At 41.1% G+C, this 21,248-nt stretch overlaps 1 pseudogene; it reads right to left on the bottom strand.

Moving 5' to 3' along the window:
• Window positions 1-11,056: 11,056 nt before the first annotated feature.
• Window positions 11,057-20,874, bottom strand: LOC121170690 (annotated as a pseudogene).
• Window positions 20,875-21,248: the final 374 nt, after the last annotated feature.

The raw sequence follows: 21,248 nt of genomic DNA, 5'->3' as shown, positions 1-21,248 counted from the left end.
TTCTATTCTGTGGCTGCTGCTCTCCAAGAGGAAGGGCCTCAGCTAGACATCTGGCCTCGATGAGAAGCTGTCAACCAGGCTAGCTAGCAGAAACCTGGCTTGACCTACACTCTGCTTTCCCCCTGCCTTTCTGCTGGGTGCTTTAGGGCAAGTTCCCCTCTCCCTGGCAAGCCTTCTCTCAAACCCTTTTGTACCATCCTGGATTTTTTTATCCACAGTACTACAGATTCTATTTTATTTTTCTTAGTTTATTTGAAAAATGGAGAAATACAAAAGTTCCCAGCTAGTAGTTCACTTGTCACATGACCACACTATCCAGAACTGGTCAGGCTAGCCAGTCCTCAATCCAGTTCTCCCACACTGGTGGAAGGAACCCAGTTATCTGAACCACCTGCCTCTTGAGATCTGCAATTAGCAGGAAGCTGAAGTCAAGAACTAGAGGCATGAGTTGAGATCAAGTATCCCAAGGTGACATGCAGCATCTTACCCACTAGGTTAAATCCTCATTTCCTACTATAAATTTTTAATGAGTCAACATTGACATTCCTTCATACCTAAAGAGAATGCCAATAAGAGCAAACTCATTTTTTAGTATAGAACTCCCTGCCAAATATTAGATTTGAAAGATACTTGCAAATTTGTATTTGTCCTCTCACAAGAGTTCAAAAGTACCTGGGTTGATGGAAATAAGAGAGGGTAAGTCAGTCAAAGAGATATTCCTAAATTTTCTCAGCTATACCCTCTCTGTACCTGTTGTGGTTTGAAAGGGTCTCCCAGGTCCAGCACTATGACTCAGTGGCTGAATCCTCACCTTGCAAGTGCTGGAATCCCATATGGATGCCAGTTTGTGTCCAAGCTACTCCACTTCCCATCCAGCTCCCTGTTTGCAGCCTGGGAAAGCAGTGGAGGATGGCCCAAAGGCTTGGGACCCTGCTCCTATATGGGAGACTTGGAAGAAGTGCCTGGCTTCTGACTCAGCTCCATTCACTTGTGGCCACTTGTGGAGTAAACCTGGAGACAAAAGATCTTTCTCTCTGTCTCTCCGTCTCTCTATAAATCTGCCTTTTCAGTAAAAGTAAATGAATCTTTTAAAAAATGAAAGAAGAGAAAAACAAAACACCTACCACAAAAGCATATGGTGAAAACAATTTCCACTGTAATAGTTAAGAGTTGGAACGTTAAGGTGTGGTCAAGCCATGATGGCTCACCTGTCATCAATGGATCAATGCTGGTATTATAGAAATGGGTTTATTTAGACGGATAACTTCCATCTGTCTCTCCTCTCTTCTTTTTGCTCATGCAGCTCCTGCCATGAGACAATCACAAGAAGTTCCTCACCAGATGCCTTTGTAAGGAACTAGATAGAACTTCCAGAGCTGAAAAATAAAACACTTGAGCTGAAAATTTTGCCAGGCAAAAAGATTAGACATTGAAGGAGGAAATATCCTTGGACATACAAAAAGTCAGCAGAGATAGTCACAGCAATGCAGACAGGTAAGGACTGACCAGAGAGAAAGCACTTCAGTGACCTTCAGACACGCAGCAGCTTAACATAGATAAAATCGGAGTCTTCTATGTTGAGAAAAGATGGGAATAGAAGAAAAACTTTAAAAAGGTTGCAGATATGACAAATTATGTGAAGCTACAGATTCAAGAAGCTTAGCAAAACGTAAGCAGGGAAAAAAGATCAAGAAAAAATTCCCTTCAGTTATGAACACTGTAGCCTTGATAACAATGACAGATTCTAAGTGGGTCATTGAGAAGGCAAAAATTTAGTCTGTTAAAAATGAGATCGAAAAGAACAGGATAGGAGAAGCTAAGTGAACAAAAGTACAAGGGCTAAAATACAGGAGTTAGAGAAGAATAGGATGAAAACGAATTCAGACAGTGGTAAATAATGCTTGAAATTGTTACTATGGTAAAATCCACTAAGATTAAATATCAATGTCTGATGAGAATCTCATGGATACATGCTGGATTTTTTTCTCTGGGGTGAAACTGATAACTGAGCAAACTAAATGTAGTGACGTTTTTAGGCTTTGGACAACAGGTGGAACAAGGCAGTGATGGAATAAACGAGATGTGAAATAAATTAGGTGATTCTTATGATGACTCCAGCCTACATTTGCAATACAAAAAGGGACAAACCAGAGGCTAGCAGTCTTAATTGAGGACAAGATATTTGAATTCAAGGTTTGGGGTGCCCAAAATGGTTCCAATTTCAGGGAAGGGTACCAGACACCTGCTTTAGGGTTGACATTGTACCAGACATAGCAGATAACGTCACTCGCTGCCTGTGCCAGGAGCCTATATGGCTGCCAGTTCATGTCCGGGCTGTTCCACTTCCAATCCAGTTCTGTGCTAATGGCCTAGGGAAGCAACAAAGGATAATTCATGTGGCAGATCCAGGCAAAACTGATTTCTGGCTTTGGTCTGGCCTCATATTCTCTCTCTCTCTCTCTGTAACTCAGCCTCTCAAGTAAATAAATAAATCTTTTGAGAAAGTAGTTAAGCACTCCCAGTGAAATTTTCACTGTTCTGATAAGTGCACTTATTTGAGACAACTGCCCCAATCCAGGAAATGATACAAGAGCTTCAGCGTTCACCCAGAGCTGGGATGGTATGGTGCCCCCACCATTGTGAGCAAAGAGACCCTCCAATGTAGAGGTCACTGAGTAAAATCCTTACAAGCACATTGCTTCAGCAGTGGAGTCAGCTAGCCTCAGGCCAAAGACTGTACTAGACACAATTACAGAATTTTTGGAAATCTCATGTTGTTCCCATGTTAACTGTGTCACAACACAAATTTCAGAAACCTTTAAGGAACACCAATTGTCCAGCAACATAAAATTTAAATACGTGAAATTTAATAGAAATTTTGTATATGCAGAGACACAGAAAAATATTGCTCAGAAAGAGGTGAAAATCATTCCATAGAGACATTTATAAGTTAGATGCAAGGTGACTTGAGTGGATTTCATATCAAATATCTGACATATATATATATATACATATATGCGTATATATGCATGTGTTCAGCAGGTAAAGGATACATGTTGAGAATATGCATGGAAGCTTTTTTTTAAAGGTTACAATAAATATCTTCAGGTCAAAATATAATTAATATTATTTTAAGATATATTAGATGAGATGAATGCCAGACTAAACACTTGAGATGGAACTTGAAAAACAAAATAATAGAAGTCATCTAGGATGAAAATAGAAAGAAAATACTTTAAATAAAACTAACCAGCCAAATAAAGGCAGCACGGGGAAGGCTTTGGGGAGCAGTTGAGATGCCTCTTAGGATGTACGCATAGAAAGTGCCTGGATTGTCCTCCTACTTTGCACTTCAGCTTCCTGCTGAGGCACACCCTGAAAGGAAACATAATGGCACGAGTCCTGGGACCCTGTCACTCACATGGAATGCTATGCTGTGTTTGTGGCTCCTGACTTTGACCCAATCCAGCTTTTGCAGTGTGGGCCTTTGGGGAGTGAACCCATAATGGAAAATCTGGGAATATGTTTCATCTGTTTCTCTCTCTCTCTCTCTGCGTGTGAGAGAAAGAAAGAAAGACAGAGAGGACAATATGCGTCTGTCTTGTAAATCAAGTAAACAAATGAAAATAATATTTTTTAAAAAGAACGTAAGTTTTTGATATCACTTCAAGCAGCCTAATATTCAGAATCTCGTGAGAAGGATAGAACAGAAAAACTTAATAATAGCTGAAACAGTTCCAAATTTGGTGAAAATAAAAATTCATTCAAGAAGCTCAGTGACTTTTAGACACATGAAGAACATCTTAATGAGCTTCACTTTCACCAGATTGTTTAAAACCTGTGATAAAGAAAAAAGCTCAAATTAGGCAGAGAATAAAAGACACATTGTGTACAAATGAGCAAAGTTGAGAAATGTTTCCCATTAGAAACAATTCAGACAAAAACTGTGGTGCAACAACTTGAAAGTGCTGGAAAAATAACTCATTAACCTAGATTCCATATCCACTGAAAATATCTGTCAAAATATTGGACCCAAAAAGACAAATGTCATAATATTTTCTCTTTTAAAAACCCCTTATTTTGCAAATTACAAAATAAATAGATGTAATAGGTATAATCAACATATACTCTCACAGATGAACGGTATAACGGAGAACAATATACTGGGAAGGAAAGTGATGTTCCAGTACAGGTCTCCACTCCCAAACAAATGTAAGACTCCCACTTTGAAACATGTCAATATACCTATAGAGCATGACATTAGATTTTCTAACTTTGCCTGTAGCTACCACATTGTGATACATTTAAAGAGCAGAAAGTTAATCTTGTAACTATTACTAAGGGACTATACTACTGTGACCATTTGGGAGAGTGATAGCAGGGGCGAGGAGATGGGGAGGAAGGCAAGAAAAGGGGCATGGGAGAGAAGAATATCCATACCTACAAAACTGTATTATGGTAAATAATAAATATATTTTAAAAGTTTAAATTTAAAAAAACAAGCTGAAATAGGAAAAATTGGGACATCTCACACATATGAAAACATGCAATAATTAATCTAGAGGAGTCATGCATTGCAAAAATTGTGAAGGAAAGTCTTTCACACAATGAAAAAAACCCCAGAGGAAGTTGACCATCAGCCAGCTCTCTAAGCGGGATAAAAAAGGAAAAAGAAAAAGACTGGCTTTGTAGCATCGAGAAAGTTTATGAATATAAATATTCCAAACATAGGCAAGTGCAATCTATCAATAGTTTAATACCAACTTATAAAATTGATGATTGTTTGCCAATTTGACCTCGTGCTTTTGAACATCCAGCTACAGAATATTCCTGATTAAATATCAAGAGTAAAGATATGATAAAGGTAAAACTATTTTATAGCATTATTTCTTAAATATCTTCAAAAATGGTTAGTCCTGTATTTCCCAGGAAAAAATTAAAGGACAAACTGCATAAATCAACAATTTTCAAGACATTAGATGCCAGGCAATGGAAGAGAGGAAAAAGTGAAATGAGCTTGACCATTACCCAAGCTTGTCCCCTGAGTGAATGTCTGAGTCACAGCACACAAAGCAGGGATCCCTCAAGCAGAGGACAGGTGACTGAAAGTCCAGAGAGAGTAGGACAGGGAGAATAGGACAGAAATGCACAAAGAGAGACTCAGAGGCCTTCTGAGGGCCGGCCTCTGTACTCAACAGTGTGTTAATCTCAGGGTCCTTCTGCCGAGCAGGTCTCTGTGCTCAATAGTGATGATCAGGGCCTGAACATGAGGGGACTACCTGAGCTGCAAACATAACCCCATAAAAAGTTAAAAGAGAGCCACACTAGGATTTCACATGGGGACAGAAAACCATTCCTCTTCCCACCATCCAAAATTGGAAAACCTTAAAATCCATAGCTCATTGGGTGGAGAATTCAGAAGTGTTATGACTTAGAGAGGGAGAATAATTATCCTATTCTAAATTCAGCTTTGCTCCCACCTGACACATCTTTAAAGCCAGACATAAAAGGATCAGATTGTTTCCAAGAAACTTAACTGTGTTCTAAAATGAAGCTGAAGACTATTTATAAGGAATATAAAAATGCCAACCCAAAAGTGAAACTCAATGTGTAGAGTGTACTAAAAACCACAAGGCATATAAAAATTAGAAAAACTTAATGCAGAAAAAATGAATTAATCAAAACTGATCCATACACAACAGCTAATAGAATTAGAAAATATTAAGAAAATTGCATGACAAAATATTAATGAGGCTACATATCAATCAAATAATCCAAGTAAAATACAAAAGAAAAATTATTTTTGAAAGAAAATTGTAAAGAGCTATGCACATCCTCAGGTAGGCTAATGTACTTGTAATTATGACCCCCTAGATGTAAGGAAAAAGATAGAAAAGGGTGTAAAATAAAATTATATGATTGAAAAGGTCCAAATTTGATTTAAAAAAATTTAACTCTCAGATCCAGGAATTCCAAGCACATAAATGCACATCCACATAAATACATCAAATAATATCAAAATGCTCAAAATGTGTTAGAGAAAATGTTAGGAACAGTTAGAGAATGCATATGTTTTCAACAATTGAACAAGATAAAAGAAGTAGATGTTTTTATATGAAGACAATGTGAGCAAGAACACAGTAGAGAAACATCTTTGGGGTAGTAAAAGGAATGTTCTTTTTATATTTGAAAAGGAGAGTCATAGAAGTCCCATCCTCTGGTTCAATCCCCAAATATATACAACAACCAAAACTTAGTCTGGCCAAGGCCAGAAACTCAGTTTTGGTGCTCCGCATGGGTGACAGGGATACAAGTACCCAAGCTGCCAGGTGCCAGCTTCCTGTATGTCTCTTAGCGGGAAGCAGGGAAGGCGAGCAGAGCAGGGCTTGAACCCAGGCACTCTAGGGAGAAGCAAGCATTCCAAGTAGCATCCTAACCATTGCAGGAAACTCTCCCACTTGACACTGTCTTCTGGATAACCAGGTGTGAACTGGAATTGCCATGTTGAGTTACATTTTCCTGAGATTAGTGATGTTAGCAAATCTTTTCACACAATTGTTGGTGATTTGTATATCTTCTTTGAAAAAACAGAAATACATCTATTCTTCGGGGAAAGTACTCATTTTAAAGGGAGGTATTTTTGCTTGCTTATTATTGTTTTTCTGTTTTCTGTGTTGTGCGTTTTCCTTATACATATTTTATATAGTAATCCCATTTTGAATATATCATTTGCAAATATTTTCCCCCTCTACTGAGTTGCTTTTTTATTTTGTTGACTTCTACTTTCTAGAAAAAAAATATTTTTTATTTTGAATTAGTTCCATCATGTATTTTTCTATGACTTCATGACACAGTCTTTGCATAACGTGTATAGCTAGTAATTTGCCCCTTTGTTCTAGGTTATTCAGTTTGTTGGTACATAATTATTTGTTGTAGTTATTTAGAATCTGTATTTCTTTGGTATCCATTGTAATATCATTTCTCATTTGGACTTTATTTTAAAATAATGAAGTGGTACAATTATGTTTGTTTTATCCATAAGAATTAAATTATGGATTACTAGAAGAGAAATTTGGAAAAATTCAAAACATTTGGAAGTTAACTGCACACCTATAAATCATCCACAAGTCAAAGAATAGATCAAGGGGCAAATGCAATGGTTCAACTGGCTAATCCTCTACCTTCAGGCACTGTCATCTCAGATGGGCGGTAGTTGGTGTCCTAGCTGCTCTACTTCCCATCCAGCTTCTTGCTTACGACTTGGGAAGGCAGTGGAGTGTTGTGCCAAGTGTTGTAGATGCTACTGGGGAACTGGAGGAAGCTCCTGACTCTTAACTTCAGATTGGCTCAACTCCAACCACTGGGACCATTTGGGGAGTGAACAAGTGGATGGCAGATCTTTCTATCTCTCTTTCCCACTGTAAATCTCCCTTTCCAATAAAAATAAACAAGCTTTTGTTTTTCAAAAATGAATGGATCAAAGAGTAAATTATTAAATATTTTATTTTCAAGTGAGAATGAAGATACAATGTATCAAAATTTGTAGGATGCAGATAACTCAGTCATACAAGGAAGTAGCAGCCAAATACCTATTTCAGTGTATCATAGGGAATTTTAGACTTTCCTTTGTCTTGGGCTTTGGAAATTCTCCTATTTGCATGGAGATGGTCTGCCTGATGAGAATGATGCTATGTACCTGTTAGATAGTGCCTGTCCACTATGATTTATGGTGGGGAGTCTTGGGCCATACCGTTTGTATAAGTGTTTAATCCCCAGTTACAACTCTGGACACAAAGGCTCAGGTGAGCTTCCTTGATTGTCAGCACTTCCTTCAAACTGCCAAACATCATTGCTGGGAGAGATAAGTACCTTTGGCACATCCTGCCAAGGAAAGGCAGTTGGAAGCCTCAAAAATCCATCTTTCTTTTTTTAAGGGTTTGTTTTATTTTTAGTGGAAAGGCAGATATATAAAGACAAGGGTCCATCTGCTGATTCACCCCCCAAGTGGCCACAATTTCTGGAACTGAGCCAATCCAAATCCATCAGCCAGGAGCTTCTTCTGGGCTTCACACATGGGTGCAGGGTTCCAAAGCTTTGGGCCATCCTCTAATGCTTTCCCAGGCCATAAACAGGTTGTTGGATGGAAGTGGCACATATGGGACATTGGTGCTGCAGGGGAAGGCTCAGCCTATTAAGAGCCTATTAAGCCATGGCATCAGCTTTGATCCACACAGGCTTGTATAACTGACATGCCTCAAATCTGGAAAGGGAGTACTTTGGGAAAATGTTAAATTTATTCAGCAAGTATGCTGGAGCAATTCAGGTACATACAAAGCAGCAATATGTCTCAACCCTATTTCAGACTATCTGTTCATATTCATTGAAAATGGATCGCATATATAAATGGATGTGCCGAAACCGTAAACTTTTTCATCAGAAAATCTGAGAGAAAACCTTAGTGACCTTGGGTCAATAATGATTCCCAAACAGAATTCAAAAGCATGAACTATAAAGAAAAAAAAGTACTAAATTTAACTCGGACTTTTTTTTATTGAAAACCTATTCTTAAGAAAATGAAAAGGTAGGGCATAGACTGGGGGAAATAAAGTGTTTTAAAGCATACCTATGGGGTTGAGCACTTGCTGCAGCAGTTAAGTCACCACTTGGAAGGCCATATCACATATCAAAGTGCTGGACTTGAATCCTGGCTGCTCTGCTTCCAATCCAGCTTCCTGCTGATGTGCCCTCTGGGAGACAACAGTGATGGCTCAAGTGTTTAGGTTTGTAACACCTGCATGGGAGACCAGGATGGTTATGGCAGGCATTTGGAGAGTGAACGGGAAGATAGTAAACATCTGTCTGTCTTGTGTATTTATCTTTCAGTCTCTCTCTCTCTCTCTGTCTGTCTCTCTCTTTCTCCCGTGTGTGTGTCTTTTAAATAAGAAAACAACCAACCAAAAGTTAAAAACACACCTAATAAATTATGTTTAGAATATATCCATAATTTTTAAATTTGATAAACTTAAGATAATCAACCCAATAAGAAAATACATGAAAGATTGGAGTTATCTTTCACCTGAGAAAATTAATGAGTAGCAAATAGCACATGAATAGATGTCCAGGGACCAGCATTGGTGTGCAGAGGATTAGCAGTTGCCTGCAGTTCTGGCATCCCATTGGCTTTGGTTCGATTCCTTGCTGCTTCATTTTCAACCCAATTCCATTTCTACAAGTTTCATGCTTTTAAAAAATTCATTTTGTGGGCCTGGCACAATAGCCTGGTGGCTAAATCTTTGCCTTCCATGCACCAGCATCCACATGGGAACCAGTTCAAGTCCTGGCTACTCCACTTACCACCCAGTTCCCTTCTCTGTATATCCTAGGAAAGCAGTAGAGGATGGCCTAAAGCCTTGACACCCTGCACCTGCTTGGGAAGAAGAAGCTCCTGGCTCCTGACTTCAGAAGATGAGCTCAACTCCAGCCATTGCAGTCATCTGGGGAATGAACCATCAGACAGAAAATCTTTCTAGCTCTCCTTCTCGCTGTATATTTGCCTTTCAAATAAAAAACAAGATAAATTTTTTAAAAATTCATTTTGTACTCTGTGTGACCTCCCACCATCCTACTCCTAGACTCAAAGAACAGAAGGCACAGGTCCAAAGATATAAACTTTGATAACCACTTTATTTTGTTCTGAATATATGTTTGTTTATATATTTGTACAACTTTATTATTCTAGTTCTGGACTAGAAGTAACTCAACTGTCACTGGGTGAGTGGCTGATCAAAGTGTAGGGTATCCAACACAATGTGATATGATTCAATAATAAAAAAGGAACTTCTATATTCTTAATGACATGACTGTACCTCCAAATAAGTTTGATGGGAGCCAAGAGTGGCACAAATTTATGACTTCCTGACAAAAAGATAGCAACTGCAAGAAATCAATGAGTAGCCGAAAGAAGCAGCGTGTGGGTGTTTGCCAGGAGTCAGAATGGAAGGAGAGTTGCAATTACAAAGGGGAAGGAAGAAACTTTGGGAAGTGATGTGATGCTTGGCTTAATTTTGGTGATGGCTTCGCAGGGGTTTTACACATGTCAAAATTCATCATTTGATGCATTAGATGCATCTGCATTGTTTGTCAAGCTTACGGTAACAAAGCTGTGAAAGAGTAGTATTCAATTCAACATCTGCACAGAAGACAACTGGGAGTGTTTCAGCAGGACAGTGCCATAATTACTGAAGCAGTCTGATTAATTAGTCACAATAATCACAGTCGGTCAATTAGATAGGTTTATGTTAAAGATTTTTCCAGAGAGACAAATAAAAGAGTTTATAATACATGTGTTAGGGCAAAACTTTCTAAAATTTCTCCTAAGCTTTTCTGTTCTTTTGCCAAATTTCTGTTCTGAGCCCCAACTATCCTTGTGTTTACCTTTTTTCTGAGTCACTCCCATCCTTGGCATAGTACCAGATAATTCAAGCCTCGGAAAGTGTAACAAAACAAATTGCAAGGAAAGATCAGCTCAACTTAGAAACAACTCTGTGATCACCTACTTTTGTGTAGGCTGAATCCTCACTGTCGCCCTCTCATCTATTCTCTTTTGGCAAAGATAACTCAACAAAGTATTTACAGGCAAAATGAGTATCTGTACAAGAAAAAAAAATCCAATATTGATAAAATAAAGGTTTCTTCTCTTAAATACACAGATGGGAAAAATAAGTCCAGTCCTGGAGATCAGACTCCGGCTCAGGGTCCAGTGTCCACCCTTCTCACTCCCCTTCTCACAGGAGTGGGGCTCCCTACTGAGCTGGGGGGACAAGGAGAAGCAACAACCCTTAGCTCCATCCTGGTGTGGCTGCCCGCTCCCTCCACCCCCCACCAACAGCCTTCACCGTGACATCCTGCTGTCCTCCCAAGCCTTGACCTGGCAGCATTGGGAAGATTCAGGGAGTGGCTGTTCTGGAGAAAGAGACCAAATAGTCCCTGGCATTGCAACATGCGACCACGGGTGGCACCTGCCTTCAGGGGCACCCTTCTAGAATCAGAGTGGAGACTAGCCACGGTCTGCCTTCTTCATGCAGAGGAAGAACCTGCGGAAGAGCTGGTACCAAAAGAACACCAAGCCCGTGGAGAGGGCGGTCTTCAGCAGGCTGTGGGCAGGCCCTTGAAGCAGCTGAGGGCGCTCTCCTCCGCAGCACCTGCGGCACACAGTCCAGGAGGTGTCTGTAGCACCGCACCTGGCCGAAGCGGGCTCCCTCGGGCCTCCGGGCCTCCGACCTGCAGGCGCTTCTTGAAGAGGTCCAGGGGGTAGGTCAGGGTCTTGCTGATGACACTGGCTCTGCAGCCGCAGAGCAGGTTTCTGAGGTTCGTGTTCTGCTTGCCACTGGCTGGCGTGACCAACTCAGAAGCGCTATAGCAGAACTGGAAGCTGGCGTAGGCGAAGATGGCAATCAGCATTGGTGTCAAGCCTTTGTAGAAAACCAAGGGCCCTTCCCTCCTGTGCATGGTGACCACAGCGTTTCTCAAGGTCTTGTGTACCCAGGGCTCTCCCTGAGCTGTAAAACGCAAGCACAGAACGTCCACCGGGTACACTGCGAGGGTGGCCATGCAGGCAGACAGGCTGCCACACAAGAAGTGCATGGAGAAATTGTGGGCATCATGGGCAGTGGCTCTGTGGACCAGCTTCGTCAGCAGCTCGAATTTACAAAATAATGAAATTACATGTATTAGTTTGGGAGAGAGAGAGATTTATAATAAGTGTCACTTAGTATTGTATTCTTAAAATTACAATAGTCCAGTTCCAAGGGATATTATACAGGTGGAAGATGAATATTTTTTCTGTTAGATCTCTTTGTTGCCATTCAGATCTGCTAGCTGGTCCTCTCTCCAAATGCCACTAACATTCAAGGCTAAGACATGAAAGAGGAATTCAATCTTACGGGTCCCACATGAGTAACAGTGACCCAAGATGAAATTGGAAGTAGGTCTGGGACTTGAATCTAAAGCACCCCGACACAGACTGTGGTGCTTCCCAATCTGTGTCTGCCCCATAAGATTAGGATTTCAATGAGATACCGAAAATAGGTGATGCTGAGTTAGAAGTTACTTATGCAGAAATAATAGTTGAACTGTTTGCATGAGTGAACTCTCCAAAGTGACAAGTGAAGGAAAAAGAGCAAGAGTTATTGAACTTACAGACTATAAAACAAAATGAGACAAAAAAAATCTCAAGGAATGAAGCAGGAAGTTTAGAGGCAAAAAGAGAAAGGGCATGGTAGTTTGAAGCGCAAGAGATTGAAACATTCAAAAGTCAGTAACAAATCTGAGAAAAGTTACTGATACCACTTACTGGAGGGGATGAGAACAGCAGATGTGGAATGCCCAGCTGCTAAGTCTAGTGCTGAAGAGATCAGGGATAGAACAGTTACATGTAGACTTGAGTAAGATATTTTTCCCAAGATCATTGAAATCCAGTTATCTTTGGAAAACAAAGCACATTATATCAGTGAAGATAGGAAAATTGAAGATATTAAAGAGAAGATAATTGAAAAGAAAGAAGCATGCAGAAATTAATTCTTGGGCTTTATATCCTCCAAATACAAGAAAGGAAAGAAAAATTTTAGATAAGAGAGACTTGTGATGAAAAAGGGTAGTGAATGTATATTGAGATGCTTTATCTAATCAGTGAAATGTAAAGTTTTTAAAATGCACTATTTACCCATCAAATTGACAAAACCACCAAACATTAGTTAATCTTGTCGGGAAATGCTCACACTCAGATACAATAGAAAGGTACAGCAGATTGGGCGGAAGGTAGCTTGACAATGTTTACATGAAAGGCACATAGTCTTTTATCTCACAAAGAAGCAATTCACTAAAAACACATGCACTTGTGGGTAGTAAATATTGCCAGTGTTTCAGTTTTAGCACTATTTACAGATGGCAAGATCTGTGGGTTCTTAAAAGCATCGTGGAAGCATGGACTCTCAGGAATGCGACTCTGCCCATGTCCAGTGGGCAGTAGAAAGCGGGGCTGAGGGCCTAGGTCTGGGCAGAGGGCCTGGCCTCAGATGGGCAGGAGCTGCAGCTTGACCCATTGGACACAAGGACAGTAGAGCTGTACTGGAGATGTTTTTTTCTCAGCCAGGCATGAGGATGACGGGTGGCTGCCGTGGGGGCCCCAGGAACCAGAGGCTGGACTTCTGCTGAAGCTCCATTGCCAGCTGGCAGTCAGTCAGCCAGGTGGTTGGTCTGGCTACCTCTGGGGCCTCAGTTTCTTCACTGATGTGACTTTTTAGCCTTCTGGCCTGAGTTCAGTATTGGGGGGCACCCTAGGATCCCTCCCCAAGGTATGGGGTGAGGGTGTACTTTGAAGCCTCCTGCCAACCTTCCATCCCTGTAGTAGATTGGATTGGAGGCCAGGAAATCGGGATGTTATTCCAGATGAAGGACAATGGTCCCTGTCAAGCAGGAAGCTATCTTTGGGAGACTGAGGGGGTTCATTGCAGAAATTTGGGTCAGCTTGGTGTTTAGGAAGGACGGGCTGACCTGCAGGAGTTCTCCCGGGAGATTTTCCCCCTGGCTGCACTTCTGAAGCTCCAGATATGGATGCACTTTGGCATGGCCATTGGCACATATTTGTCCTCTTTTTCTCAGTTTTTTGTCATGGGCAAGTGGCTGTCAAGGTGACTGAAATGTGGGCCAACCCTCTGCTCCTGCTCTTTTAAGGCTTGGAAATGAGGAAGGGTGAGGAGAAATGGCATGTTGCACAATTTAGCAAAAGGAAAGGAAACTCAGCCAACCCAAGACTTCCTCAGCATGTCTTGCCTTGCCATGGCAAGACTGTTTGAGAGCACCTGCTGGTGTTGATCAGACACCTAGGGCCTGTCTCCGGGTTCATTTGAAGAGCCTACTTGAGATGGCTATTACTTTAATTTCCCTAGCACTCTGGATTGTGGTAAGGTGACCAAGGAGAGTCTAAGGTTAAGAGCATCTCCTCTCCTTACCTTTGCAATCAGCACAGGATAAGCACACTGGCAGCTCTGAGAGCATCTCCCTGGAGCCAGGCTGCTGGGGTGCTTCCTGCTCTCCATAGGAGGTGGTCTTGCCTGGAATGTTAGGGCAACCTCCTTTGAAGTCCAGGTATCTGCCTTCAGGTGAGAAACTTGGCAGAGATCTCAGAATCCTTCATTTCCTTTCAAAAATCAGAAGCTAGCTACATACTGCAAAGGAATGATTGTCATGGCTTTGCCTTTATTTTTACTATAAAAGAATTTGCACCTATGATCATGCCTGTGGGCTTACACTATTAGCTACTAAATTGCCTCTGTTAAAATGGATGAGCATAGGGCTCTGGTGGGATGGTTCAGTGGCTAAATCCTCGTCTTGTATGGACTGGGATCCCATATGGCAAAGGTTCATGTCCCAGCTGCTCCTTCCCATCCAGTTTCCAGCTTGTGGCCTGGGAAAGCTGTAGAGGATGGCCCAAAGCCTTGGAATCCTGCACTGTCATGGGAGACCCAGGGGAGGCTCCTGGCTCCTAGCTTCAGATGGGCTTAGCTCGAACCATTACAGTCATTTGGAGAGTGAACCATAAGACAGAAGATCTTTCTTTGTTTCTCCTTTTCTCTGTAAATATGCCTTTCCAATAAAAACAATTAAATCTTTTTTAAAAAAATTGATGAGCATGGTACCATGTCCCCATATCTGTTTGGACCATCTGTTTGTAGAATAACTGTCTTCAGAGAAAACTCAGGTCTTTTGAAACCTGAGGCTGCCTCTCAGTGCTCCAGTAGAGTGAGTCTGCTGAGAAACAGGTAGCAGATTTGGTTCTTCCTTTATGCATAGGATCAAAATGACCACTTCCCAACAACCTGGAGAACCAACCCAAGGCAAAAGCTACTTCAAAATGCTGCAAGAAGGATGGCTGGTGTGTGGTGCAGTGAATTAAACCACTTTATGCCACATCATTATCCCTAGTGAAGTGCAGGTTCAAGGCCCAGCCATCTGCCTCTGATACAGCTTTCTGGGAAGTGTGCCTGAAAAGGCAGCAGGAAATGGCCCCAATACTTGGAATCCTGGCTCCAGCCTTCAGTCTGGCTCACACTTGGTAATTATAGCCGTTTGGTGGGGCAAGGCTTGGGCAGAGAGCCGGGAGCCACTGAAGGATGGGTTCTCTTTCTCTGTCACTCTGCCTTTAAAATAAATAATAAGTAGCTCTTTAAAAAATGCTTCATTGTGTATACCAGGGGGAACAACACCCCCCCCAAAAAAAAGCATCATAGAAAATTGAATCAAAAGACAAGTTTATTTCGCTGCAGAAAAATTTGGAATCCAAGCATACTTTTTTCACAATACATATTTTCCAAGAACATTTTTGAATACTCTCTCGTAGAAGGAATGTGCAAATATGCATTAGTTCAAAAAAGTGAGTAAATATCTATAATGAATTGTTATACAGCAATAAAAATAAATACAGTAGAGGATTAAGTAGCATGATATGGATAAATTCCCATGGCATGTTGCTAAGTTGAAAAAGCCAATTTTGGGACCTGGCGCAGTAGTCCAGTGGCTAAAGTCCTCCTCTTGTACACGCCGGGATCCCATATGGATGCCAGTTCTAATCCCAGCAGCCCCACTTCCCATCCATCTCCCTGCTTGTGGCCTGGGAAAACAGTCGAGGACAGCCCAAAGCCTTGGGATGCTGCACCCACGCGGGAGACCAGGAAGAAGTTCCTTGCTCCTGGCTTCAGATCAGCTCAGCTCCGCCCTTTGCAATCACTTAGAGAGTGAATCATTGGACAGAGGATCTTCCTCTGTCTCTCCTCCTCTCTGTATATCTGATTTTGCAATAAAAATAAACAAATCTTTTTTTTAAAAAAAGAAGCAAATTGCAGAGATATATAGCACTATTATTTCTGTCCAAACGTTTATAAACACAAGCAAACACACACACATTAACTTAGCCAATAGCAATTGGATTTCTGCTATCCACTTGCATACAGATAGTTTTAATTGGGAATGCAAATGTGCATAATAAAAGTGATGGAAAATGGATACCAGCTAGGTAAGAGGGGTTCTTCCTGGGGCTTGAAGAAAGTGAGTGTCCAGAGCCTTTGTTTGATTTGCAGTTTATATATTTTTGAATGCTATAAGATCTCAGACCTTGAGGAGCTATTAAATAGTTAGACTGTCCTCATAAATGAAGTCCAGCGGGAGAACACAGGGAAAAGAACATGAATCAGATACCGAATCATTTCTGGATGTGAAGATCGGTCAGCAGAGGACGTGAAGCCCCAGTTTCAAGAGGGCCATAGGCATAAAAGGCTAAGACTTCAAAGGAGGCTGAGCAGACAAAGGGCCACAGAGATTGCCAGAAGTGTGGCCAGCCCAAGGCCAAGGCCACCCACCACCACCACCTCTCTTTCGGTGTTGGTTCTGGAGACCTTTCAACAGCAGAGCAAAGGAGATACACAGTTTCAAATAGGGGAATGTGCTTCAGGTAGAGCAAAGAGGTGAGCTTAGAAATAAACTGAGAGAGAAAAAAAAAATAACAGTTTGTACTGCAGAGCCAAAATCAAGTGCAACATACGGACAAGAAGAGGGATGGGCTCAGGTGCTGCTACCGGAATGGCTAATCAGAACTGAGCCCAAACAGCTGGGCAGAAGGGGGGGCTGCATATGAGTTTCAGGTGTAGTTAATTGGGATAATGGATGTATTAAGAGAGCCGTTTAGAAAAAAACCCAGATGAGAACTGAGCTGTCCAATTGCTGTCACTCCCAGACAAAGCCGGAAAATCAAGTTCAATTGAGACACACATACACACTTTCTCTTGTATACACACCCTAAGATTCCAAATGTAAGGCAGGCAATGACTCATACCCATGGCAACCATTACTTGACCTGTCAGGTATGTTTACTCCTAAGTACATTGCTAAGAGAAGTGAAGATGTGAGAAACTTTCATTGAATATCTTCCTTGAACATCTTGCTGTGCTCTATTAAACTTATGTGCCAGACACTAATTGAATTGTCTCTTACTAAAATTGAGACTGAAGTGACTTCGGAAAATTTCAGGCAACCAGAGTTTCCCCATAGAAATGTCTTATGGAAAAGCAATAAACTTCATATGTAAAGTGAAAGCAAGTGACATGGAAACCTCAAAATAAAATGTGACCTAGTGGATGGAAGAGATACAAGGATGGACAATTTATTTTCCTGATGGCATATGATTAATACTTGTTATGGCCAGGTATAATCTAGTTGCTTCCATCTGTTGGCACCCTAAAGCAAAGCCCCATGATCCTGAACGCTGGTTGGGGTTGGTTCTATTAACGAAGAAGGGCTTATGGCCTGGGGAGACTAAAGCATGGCCACGGACAGCCTCTGGCAACGTGAAGCCCATCGACTGCAGAGCCAACATTTAATCCCCCCGCTGGGCTACTGCCCATCACAGAGTCAGAGTCGCAGGCTTTCCCGCTGCTTCTGTGAAGAGCAAGGTGATTTCCTCCTCATGACCATTCGTACACCTTGGCATATGGTGCCCAGTGCTGTGCATGTTTCACAGTTTTCTTTTCACAAAGCCCCTAGCATCCCCACTCCACAGATAAGAACACTGAGGCACAGAAGGATTTGATAATTCTACAACATATCACAAGATTACAAGATTATCAGGATACAGGTTTGGTTTTGCTTCCTCCTTAAAATAAAAATAAATATAAATAAATAAAAAACTTGGCTCAGCAACAAAAGATGAAACTTACATTTTTTTTCTCATTGCAGGAATATTGAGCATAAAAAGAACAACAAATTGGGTTTTATTTTAGAATACATATTTGCAATCTTAAGAATTTCAACTATTTGAGAAGCAATAGTAATTTCACTGAGTTGAGGATTTTAGAGTTTTCCAATGATGCCAGGAGCTAACTGCCTCTATTAAGACATACAACATTCAAAAGAAATGTGTGAAGGAATCTGGGAATGTGAGGAGAAAAAGACCATCGAAGGTCAACCAAGTCATAATGCAAGATTACCCATACCAAACCATTATGAAGCATTTCCCACATGCCAGGCATTGTAACAGATGGAGAGGGTTCTTCCCTGTGTGAGAACAACCAGAAGTTCCTCCAGAATGTGGAATGAGTAACTGGCACAAGAGGATTGAACTGAGTGACTGAACAGATCCCTTTAGATGCAATTCATTTAAAAATGCTCTTAAGTAAACAAGGGTCTATTCTTTGAACTCTGGCATTCTACAACTCTAGCAATAAAATATGATTCCTAAGAACAGGGTAAGAAAAGCAAATTGCTTGAAGAGGTGATCATAATGAGCAAACATATACTTATACAGGTACGAACAATTACACACAGGTAGAGGGATGATTTTTATGATGTGCTTGTGTAGAATTTGGGGACAAGTAAAAAGCAAGGAGAAAAAACAAAAGTTTTAGTAACACTGTTTAAAGAATGCCAGCTGATTTAGTAAAACAGAAGATGCAACTAAGAGTGGGCATTTAGGATAGTGGTTAAGATGCTGCTTGAGACACTCATGTCCAGGTAACAGTTCAAGATCCTGGCTCCACTCCCAATTCTAGTTTCTTGCTCTGCCCCCTCCCACACACACCAGGAGCCAGAAAGCCTGACTCAAGTAATTGGGCTCCTGCCACCCGCGTAGGCGACCTGCTCTAAGTTTCTCATTCCTGGATCCAGCCTGACCCAGGCTCACCAGAGCATAAGGAATCTCTGCGTGTGTGCGTGTGTGTCTGCCTTTCAAAGCAATGAAGAAATGTAATTTTAAAAAGACAGAACCACATGTCAATAGAAGATATGCTTATAAACCAAACAGGGCCCAAGACACACACCTTGATAAAGAGGCTGTTTTCTACGAAAGCAAGAAAGCAAGCAAGAAAGGAAAGTTCTAAGCCTCTTAAATATGCCATTACTTCATTTGATTGCACTGGTAGAAAACATTAAGCGTAATATCTAAGTATCTCTGACAGACTTAGTGTTTTAAAAATTGTACTTATTTTTATTCGGAAAGCAACATTACAGAGAAAGTAGGAGAGACAGACAGAACCTCAGTTCTCTGCTTCACTCCCCAAAATGGCTATAATGATAGGAGATGGTTCGGTCTGAAGCCAGGAACCAGGAACTTCTTTTTGGGTGTCCCATGCGGCTGCAGGAACCTGGGCACTTGGGCCAGCTTCCACTGCTTTCCTGGAACCAGACCAGAAGTAGAGCAGCTAGCACTCAAACCTACTATGTTATAGTGCTAGTCTGTAGACCTTTTTTTTAAAAAAATATATAAACTAATATCTTGAATTTATTTAAATATAATATTTCCTTGTGAAAAAAAATACAAAATAGGGCCAATTGCTATGGTTCAGTTGGCTAATGCTCCTTTCAAGTGTCAGGATCCCAGATGGGCACTAATGTGTGTCCTGGCTACTCCACTTCCCATCCAGCTCCCTGATTGTAGCCTGGGAAAGCAAAGGAGGACAGCTTAGTGCTTTAAGATCCTGCATCTGCTTGGGAGACTTAGAAGAAGCTCCTGGCTCCTGACTTCTGATCAGCTCAACTCTGGCCATTGTGGCCATTTGGGGAGTGAACCAGCATATGGAAGATTTTCCTATGTCTCCTTCTTTCTCTAAATCTGCCTTTCAAATAACAAATAAACTTAAAAAACAAATATTACTTTTTAAATAACACAATTCGTAGTGGAAGTCCAATTAGAGTAGCCTGAAAGTTGCTGCACAGCCTGGGCATGGCTTCAGAGGAGTAAGGCTCCAAACCTTCCTGTGGGCTTGGGAAGAGAGGCAGAGCTAAAAATGAAGGAAGTCCCTCTAATGGATGGATGCAATTCATGATAAGGTCCTGCTCTTCTGTTTCTCTCAAAATGATCCCTTGGTCATATGGTGAAATTACAGAAACAAGCTCTACAGCAGAAGTGTGTCACTAAGTGGAAAACACAGACATCTCAAGAAACGAGACAGCTGGCTCCTGTATGTTTCATAAAGGCTATATGTGTGATCATTACCTCTAGGCTTAATGAAGCTATAATTAGGAAGAAAAACAATATGAAAAGAAGTCCCTGTTGTGGTTTTTCACTAACAACAGAGGCTTATCTGAAAGTATTACAACCCCTGAGTCAGGTGAACCCTCTAATTTCCTCCTAACAACCTCCACAGTATGGTGAAAGGGAAAAAAAAAAAAAACAGTAAAATAAAGATGAAGTTGGGACAGCATAATTGTCCTAGACTTTAAGAGTCATCATAATGGGAAAACAAGGAAGCAGTGGTGTGTCAATATCATAATATTTGAGAATGTTGGAATGCTGTTGAGAGGTGAAAGCTAGTTAGATAAATAAACAGTGTGGGGCCGAGCAGCTTGAGAGACTTGGGCGGAACTTGTAAGATATGTTGGGTGGAGATAAGTAAGTCAGAATCCACTGAGACACAACCAGGCAAAATGCAGCTAGCCTGTGCTGACCATAGAGAGGAAGAAATAGGGAAACCAAACAACCAAAAGGTCAGAAGGAAAAAAAAAATTGCTGGTGCAAGTGAGACTGACCACTTCATCTGAGGGCACAGGGCCAAGCTTTGAGATTAGGTTCTAAGGGAAGGTAGGAGGATAAACACCTGGAATCTCATTAAAGGAATGACTCTGGTCAGAGGGACATAAAGAGGAAGGACACTTGGCTCTTTGCAGAGGAAATTATTGCAAAGCATTAAAGAGTATTCCTAGACTGAATCAATAAGGCAATGGTTTCATTTTGGATACCTTTTTGTGACAAATGAAATTATCTCTTTCGTTGATCACGTTGGGAAGCACCAGTTTTGGTGACTCTTTGCAGTCCACTGTGAGTCCACACATTCATGCTCCCCCACAAGGGAGATTCCTCATGGTCATTACGCTTATGGGTAAAAATAATGAGCTCTAAAATTGTCAACTCTCTTGATTCCATAGCTTGCTGGTTATAGGTCTAGGATTTAACTGCAACTGTTCATGGATTGAGAAAATTGGAACTGTGTCTAAGGTAAGAGTGGCTGGAACAGAAGCAAGTGACAGTAAAGAAATACACTTGGGCAAAAAGAAACATAGTGGATGGCGGTCACAAAATACCTAAAGAGTACAGAGATAGGGTCAGTTAGTCCATGGGAGAAGGTAGTTTCAATGAAGTCCAACCTTACCAAATGAGAGTGAGGATCTTACTCCCTTTTTAAAACAATACACATAGATGAGAGAAA

The sequence above is a fragment of the Ochotona curzoniae genome, unplaced genomic scaffold, assembly GCF_017591425.1.
Source record: "Ochotona curzoniae isolate NIBS_2020 unplaced genomic scaffold, NIBS_Ocur_1.0 scaffold_2476, whole genome shotgun sequence".
In the NCBI taxonomy this organism is placed as follows: domain Eukaryota; kingdom Metazoa; phylum Chordata; class Mammalia; order Lagomorpha; family Ochotonidae; genus Ochotona; species Ochotona curzoniae.
The sequence above is the reverse complement of the archived record's forward strand: the minus strand, read 5'-3'. Positions and strand labels throughout refer to the sequence as shown.